We start from the raw sequence: 8,957 nt of genomic DNA on the forward strand, positions 1-8,957 counted from the left end.
TTTTTGTTATTTACTTATGCTGTACCAGCTATATTTAAACAAAATACTGTAAAGCCATAAATATTTACAACCAAAATATTTGGCGACTCACATCCATAAAACCTATTTTGCTCCACAAAGGTAGGCGACCTGTTGTACTGGTAGTAGTATAGTTCTTCACTATAATTACAGCATTAGATATTTGTGCCAAAAATGTTTAGGTTTTTTTTTATACGCAAAATAAAAGGCTTTCAAATATTTATGGCTTTACAGTATATAAAGTAATATTTACTATCCAACCTTGCCTCTCTTATTATTTTGACTGACTCATTAAATGTGTACTGCAGACTCAGCTCAGTGGAAAATTAAATGCCCCTCGAAGACTATTGCTACCTGCAGGGTGCCTGAGGCTTCAGGCATTATAGCCCCCTGTCGGTAATAATAAGTCTTCCCTTGGGTCAATAATTTTCCACTACAGCCCACTTTATATAAAGTGCACTCAGTTTACAAAAATCACATCCGTCCTGGATTTGATTCTTAAAAGCAGACCGACAAGATTACAATTAGCAAAAATGTGCCTCCGCGCATCAGCAGTTTAAATGCAGTATACAAATGTTGGTCACACTTTATTTTAAGGTCAGTTTTTGTTTATTAACTGTTAACAAACAGCCAATAAACATGTTAATGTACATTATTTATTTTCTGTTAAAACTGCAAACACCAGAGCCCTATGGATGATCAATACCCAGTTGATCAAATGCTTGAAATCGGTTCAAACTGTTACTGTAGTAATGTTTAGCAAATTAAATCAGATTTTTAATAACCCTAACCCTAACTCTAACTTTAACCCTAACCCTTAGCTAAAATATTAACAATGTCTGTTAACAGTTACTAAACTAAAAAAAATAGCCCTTAAAATAAAGTGTGACCCAAATGTCATTAATCAATCAATCTTTCTTCCCATTGACTTCTATACTGACTAGTGATTATAGTAATAAATTATCATGAAATAAAAGTTTTAGTACTCCTGCAATGTGAGGGGGACATGTCCCCTGTGTAAATTACGCCTATATATATATATATATATATATATATATATATATATATATATATATATATATATATATATAATATTTTTATTAAAATAAAAATTAATACAAATATTTATATAAACAAGTATCAGTGAGGCATTCTCAGCACATGATTACACACATTAAAGGTGAATGGAGATTCTGCTTCTGCTACAGTAGTAAAGCACTAACTCAAAGTACAGTGTTCTCTGATCTTCCAAAACAAAGAAAGTAAAACAATTAAAACATCAAATCAATATGGTTTGTGACAGAGTCCGGGGAAAGATTATAGAGGGTAGATATATAGGACTGCGAATAGCGCGTAGCTTGTACCCTCTATAGCAAGTACAGAGGAAAATATGTAGTCCTATGAGTTTCAAAGTAGATTGCAGGACCACAGTCCCCAGAATGCCCGGGGGTTGGTAAACATGGCTAACCAGAAAGAAACACAGAGTATCTTAATGAGGTGCACCTGTCAATAATTAAAAACACAGGTGTATATAAATAGCGCAATGTGGCAGTAGTTGGTAGGTCTGTGGGAAGGCTATGTCATGTGTATTAGCTTAAATAGTATTCTCTCTGATCCCTATAATTGTGCAGTTTCTCACTGTGGGAGTTATTTTCAAAGGAACGTAATGGTGCTTACCATTGTGTAAGTGAGTTTTTTTGCAGTCTTTCTGTAAATTCATGCAAATGTTAAGTAAAGTTTTTGTACGTTCAAGCACATTTCTCAAGTAGCTTTACTCTTTCAAGTAACTACACAATTATTTTCAATATTAACACATAATTGACTTGTGCAAATTTACACCATGTCATATAAAGGTGTAAATAATTACGAAATATAAAAAGATGATTTTTAATTACTTGTTTCAATAAGTCATGGCTTTATTACTGTGACTGCACCAGAGAAGAGAACAAAGAATGTGGCATCATCCTTACACCAAAAATCAAATGTATCCGGTTATAACTACATTTATGGAGTGTTATACAATGCTGACTTTCTCATGAGCATTTAGACATATGCGGTGGCCAATATTGTGGTAGGGGAGGGAAATTACGGCAGAATACGCCACCGCAGACAAAATACCAGATGGTACCTTGGGTCTACGTGACGTATTCACCAGCCGGTATGATGCCCCCAACAAAAGACAAAGTGTGAACAAGTGCAATGATGAAGATCACATTTTTTTGTAACAGGATGATTTGCGAAAAGCAATTAAATATCATCACCTCCAACATTTACTCTAGCAACATCATCACCAGGTCTCCCCTCATGATCATCGTTATCGCCCCTGATAAATCATTGCTAAATCATCTAAAAGTATTGCAACAAGTAAAACAATCTGATCTTGTGTGCACATTCTCTCTCACTATGGCGTACCCAGTACTGTATGTAGGTATGACAAATGTTGTAACAAAGGGATGTCGTAAATGACTCCCACTCGCAACACAAAACGAGACTTGAAATCAGGGTACATTTGTAACATATCAAGGTACCAAATGAGAGCTTTGTCCAAACCACGGTACACTTCGATATATATCGATATGTACCCAGGTACATTTTGAGAGTACTTTGGTTGACAAAGACCCAATCAGCAAAGACCTCTACCTCTACAAAGTACTATCGCTGTAGCTATTACAGTTTTTGTTCTCCAGGTCTATCTATATAGCGGCACTATAATAATTATACCTGTACTTAATTTAGTTTTTACTTTAAAATTATGAAAGTAGTCATAAGAAATGCTGAACACTTTGATTTCATTATCTTTGATGTTTACATTATGTACTAAAAAGACCACATATCACGATCAATAAAATGACTCCAAAAATTATAAACTTACCACATCGCATTGAGGTATAGGCAAATAGCCTATACCTCAATGCAAAACCAAAAACAAGTATACATGATTAACCTTTTAAGTTTTTTAATATAATGATGGTTTTACTTTTTCTTTTTCATTACCCAATCAAATCCGCATGGCGACTGCAGTTAACTTTAGTTCAAGTTAATAACATAGAACAACATTGTCTTTTATGTTAAATAACTCATTAGATGGTGGTTTGCACTTACTGGAAATGTGATAATTACTTTTTTTGAATTATTTTTAAGCTGTAAAAAAATGCAAACCATGCAATTAACAAACTGAGTGTGGTGGCTCTTAACACAAAGTGCTGTGTAGCAGAAACTATGTTTAAATTTGAATCTGTTTATATTTGACTGGACTTTTTTCTATTCATATTTAATGACATAATTTCCTATACGGCTGTATCCGGTGTAGATGGGGGGATTTTCTTAAATTATTAATGATTGAAAATTGGATGTTTAATATAAAAACAAAGTTGAAACTATAAATCTTACTGCTGTAATGTTTAAGTAAAGGGAGCAGGTTTATAGCAACCATGAAGTATTTTGTTTAAAATTGCAATTAAGTTTTAACAAACAGTTTAAAGGAAACAAGTGAGTTGTTACAATTTTACATATACAGCCCATCTGTATTTCTGTGGCCATGTTCAAAGGTTTAAGAAGTCATCACTGGGAGGTTATTAACACCAACATTGCTATATTAAGAAACATTCAACATACATTCAACATATTAACGAAACAGCTACACTGAATTGTATTAATGGATTAGATTTACATTACCTGCAACAACTGATTTGGTTTTAACATAAATCTGTGATTATATGCATCTAACCAAAGCATGAGTATTATTTAATTAACAAAATGCGGTTATAAACTAGCAAAGCATAACTTTTACGGTTAAATAAAGAGGCTTGTGAACACGAAACATTATTTTACAATGTATTGTTACCTGTATATTTAATATACAATAGAAACTGAAATTTGATGTGTTTGAGTGGCGTTTATTTTTATTAATTGAAAATAACAGATTTTGCCAAATAATAATAAAAAAAACGATAACCCGGGGGTATTTTAACGTTTTGAACCCTCTTTTAATATACTAAACTTAAATAATGTTTAAAAGAGATAATGGGCCCGATTTTCAAAAGGGGGGTAATTTTCGGTGGAAAATTGTTAATCCGTTAAAAAATACCCGCCTATTTTCTAATGTGATCCTCCATTTTATCAGCCGTCGGATCACATTTCATCCATAATGTTCTGCTGACCTAAATTAATAAGTAATGAGTATCTAAGCGGTTTTATCCAAAAAAATAATACTTCCGGTTCAATTGTGTTAGCAAATGCTATATAAAACACAATCGATAATTGTGCCAAACCAGTGGAAAAATGAGTCAAAACGCAAATGTGAACACGAGGGCAAATTCTTATTTCCATTCAGTTTCCATTCAAATTGTTTGAAAGGAGGTATAACTGCGGTGTACAAAAATGAACATTTACAAAAACATTTTTGTGGAGGTACAAAAAAGGTTTAAATTAACTAACCATTTCTCATTTATTTCAGGACTTAATTGTTTCTCTCTACACAGATGAAGACAGCCTTCTGTCTAATATGACCTGAAATAAATCATTTTTTAATCTGTAAACCTTGAGTGTATATCCAAATATATATATATATATATATTTTATCTTTATGTTACAATCCCAACCCCTTTGCCTTGAGGACTGTTCATTGACATTTTTAGAAAGCCGAAATCTCATTACCAAAACATTACAAAATTACAAATATGCACTAAAAAAAGGAACAGTGCTAAACCAAAATGGTACAACAAGTAGCGCATATGCATCGAAATATTGAATATACTACTGTTAAACTGAAGACAGTCCCTGAAGAGAAATGAAAGCTAACAACGACAAACACAAAGTTCACAGTTCAGACAATTCTTTGTATTTAATTTTTGGTCAGCTTGACTGTTGAAATAATAATGCTGGCTCTACCCAACTAACCAAGGGGTTTCAGTACCGAAATAATATTACAAAACACAGACACACAAAACAGATACAGACAAGCAGGGGTGTAGTGCTGGGGGGTCGGGGGGAGTGCCGCCCCCCCACTTCTCTTGGGCAGGGAGAGCACCGCTTCCGTACTTCACGTGTGGAATATTGAACTGTTTTGCTCCTGTTGTTAATATATGGAGATATACATGTGTATAACCCATACAAATAAGCAAAGAATACAATAACCGAAAGAAACCCTGAGAGATAAATAATGAAAAAAGTTTGAATATAGTGTGCCTGGTCTGGAACAACAGGTGTGAATAAGAAGGGATCCTATATTAATGCTTTACAATTAGATTTAATAACACTGTGTAACAATTTTTTTTTTTTTTTGGTTCCTGGGTAGTAAGTGTTATTTCCTAATTGCTTATGCCTCAAAAGTATAGAAAATGGCTATTATTCCCCACAAACTTTTGTGACCAGGACAGTGATATTTTGAAATTTACCTATTTTCCAGAACATTCCAGATAGATTCAGTGCTGAGTAAACTTGGAGTAACTTCTAGAACTTTCTAGAACTTTCCTGTAATATAAATAGTAGTATAAATACAGGGGCCTTAAGCCCACCAGTTCAGTTTAGTTCCAGCTGCCTAAGTGGATACATATCTGCATTTTTCTGAGATGGCATCAAGAGGCTGCAAGCATCCGGCAGACGCATTTTGAGACTTCAAAATGGTGGCATTCCTGATGGGTCTCCAAGGCGGTTTTACCAAGTTTCCCTGCTATCTTTGCCTTTGGGACAGCAGGGACACCAAGGCGCACTACCACAGGCGGGACTGGCCACAGCGGACCGAGTTCTCTGTGGGGAGGAACAACGTCAAGTGGGAGCCACTGGTGGACCCCCGGAAGGTGCTGATGCCACCACTGCACATCAAATTGGGCCTTATGAAACAATTTGTCAGAGCTCTAGATAAGGAGTCGGCAGCCTTCAAGTACCTTCAAGACTTCTTCCCTAAGCTGTCTGAGGCAAAGGTCAAAGCCGGTGTCTTCGTCGGACCACAGATAAAGAAGATCCAGGAGTGCAATGAATTCCCCAAGAAGCTCACTAGTAAGGAGAAAGCGGCTTGGAACAGCTTTGTCGCAGTGGTTCGGGGTTTCCTGGGCAATCACAAGGCCGAAAACTATGTGGAGCTGGTTGAGACTCTGGTGAAGAACTACGGCACAATGGGCTGTAGGATGTCCCTCAAAGTCCATATCCTTGATGCTCATCTTGATAAATTCAAGGAGAACATGGGAGCGTACTCGGAGGAGCAAGGCGAGCGCTTCCACCAGGATATACTGGACTTTGAACGCCGCTACCAAGGACAGTATAACGAGAACATGATGGGAGACTACATTTGGGGGCTGATTCGTGAAAGTGATTTACAGTATAATCGTAAATCTCGAAAAACTACTCACTTCTAAATCTTTTATAGTCATTTTTGTATTACTTTAGTATAAATACATGTTAATTTGGATTCATATGTTGTTTTTTTCTGACTTTATGTGAACGAAAAGACACAAATTCACCCGTTTTCTCATTGGAAATAGGTAAATTTCAAAATATCACTGTCTGGTCACAAAAGCAAAGTTTGTGGGGAATAATAGCCATTTTCTATACTTTTGAGGCATAAGCAATTAGGAAATAACACTTACTACCCAGGAACAAAAATTGTGTTACATAGTGTAATTGGGACAGTTCTTATTTTAGACTGAAAATAAGTTAAACATGTATTTAAAAGATAAAACTCAATCGCAACAAACAAATAAAGGGTACCTGTGGCCTTACACATCTTATTTTGCAAACGGATGCACTTCTGTTTCAAAACCTCAGTCTCATTCGCTCTTAATCGCCTGCAATAGGACAGTGAGACGAGTTGATTCTGGACAAAAACCATACAATATATGAGAAGGGGGAGTGAGGGAGTGTTGCACATAGGATTAATAATAATAATGACGGTGTTTTAATCATGTGTGTATTAGTGTATGAAACTGGTTGTGAAAATATGTACAGTGTTTGTTTATTTATTTATCTTTAATATAAATTGCTGTAAGTCTAGTTGCTTTACAATAATACCTCAATACCTGATTGTCTGAATTTGTTATCAGTTGGTACACTTGTTAGATATACTGCGGTTCTGTTGAGTTTATGGGGAAACAGGGACTGCAGGAGGCGTGGTAGGGTTGAGAGAGCGGGGGGTAGATAATAGCGACCCCTCACTTATAAATATAGCACTACACCACTGCAGACATGTCTCTGGACAGTGAGTGCTCAGATGCAGGTGCGGTGATTTAACAGTAGTGGTATTAAGTACAGGTGCAGTGCAGTCCAGGTTTAGCGCTGGCCTGAAGCGGCAGCTCCCGGGTTCATATGAGCCAACTGGCAAAGACAAATACAGACAGTTACAAACAAACAAAACACTTCACTCCCGAGTACTAATAGGCTGTTTCCTTTTTTCGGTCCTAGTGGTAACCACAACAAAAGGAACAGATTGCTGGAGCCACTTCACCTAAATACCCTCCGTCACGCCCTCTTTCGGTGGCGCGGCCAATCACGTCTGCTCCATACAATGACTGACACATCACCTACCACATTAAGGAGATGACTTCTTGTATCGTGGCCCCGCCACCTTCCTGGATGGCCGGCTTCCGAACGACCCTGGAATTAACTGCCAAACCATCCATTACGGGGCACACTGCTCCGGTTATACAGAGCCCTCACAGATCGGGAGGGAGATTGTTGACTAGGGTTCATTCGCTCTCTATCACAGGAATGTATTGTATGTATTATATATTTAAACACTCAATTATAAATCCTACTTATAACTAAACAGCAACAGGAAAAAATCAATTGAACAAACCATTCTGCTGTAAAGTCACCTGTCCAAGTTTACTACTTTATTTTGCACCGTACAGAAATAATTTTTATTTCTACTTTTCAAAGGTAAGTCCAACGTATATCTGACGTGCAAAGCAATGTGTACACTTTATCATTGTTGAACATCAATCTCTATCTAAATAACATTAGAGAATAACATTCCATGTTAGATAGGGAAGAATACATATGGATAAGAAGTTGGCCGAATAAGAAGCCTACTTCAGCATCGTCGCATTAATGTTTTTTTTTTAGTTAGTTAGTTTGTTTGTTTTAATTTTGTAATTTTCCAAAGTAGCTCATAGTTTGACACATTTGGTGCAACCCTGGAGAATAATTCAAATTAGTCTCACTTTGACACAAAGGGATGGTCGGATCTTCTTCACATCGGCTTGCGGTAAAGAGAATTGTGTGCATTGCAATGGGATTGTATTTCAGCTTGGGATCATAATACGCACACACACAGACACACACACAGCTGCTTCTAACATAGGATCCATGTTGAATGCCAGGGAGGCTCGGTCTGACTTGCTGTCTGTTTTTTACTGGCAGATAGTCGTACTGACCGTGCTGAAGCAGGCGGAAAGCTAACTGATTCGTTTCCATTGTCCACCACTTTCGTCTTTAGAAAATAGACACAGATTCTTAGATCATTACGTATTCCACCAAAAGAAACAGTCAGAATAACTAATGAACCAAACTAGCGGATAGAGTCCCGTTGTGTTTTCCGCTGCTTTAGAAAATACTAAATCGGTGGGAAAAACAGAGGTGCAGAAAAAGCCAGTCGAAATAATGCGATCCTCGAGCGGATCTCCTTTGAAAATAACCCCCAATGTCTCAAAGTCTTTATGTTCCAAAGGACATCACTACCACTGCCGAGATATCAATGGTTGAAAATTAAGTTGAAAGCATAACTGTCAAAAGTCATACTTACAGTAAGTAGCTGAGCCCACAGACAATTTTGGAAACCTCATTAAGTCCCCATTTCTAACCACCAAATGTGTGTGTGCATGTGTTTGTGTGTATATACTGTATTACTTTAAATTGGGCTGCAGCGTTTATTTTAACTTGATCAAAATGACTGTGGCCCAAAGGCGCTCCGTGTGGAGAACAGGATGTGCCCTATAGCCTGGACG

The sequence above is a fragment of the Acipenser ruthenus genome, chromosome 6 (genome assembly GCF_902713425.1).
Source record: "Acipenser ruthenus chromosome 6, fAciRut3.2 maternal haplotype, whole genome shotgun sequence".
NCBI lineage: Eukaryota > Metazoa > Chordata > Actinopteri > Acipenseriformes > Acipenseridae > Acipenser > Acipenser ruthenus.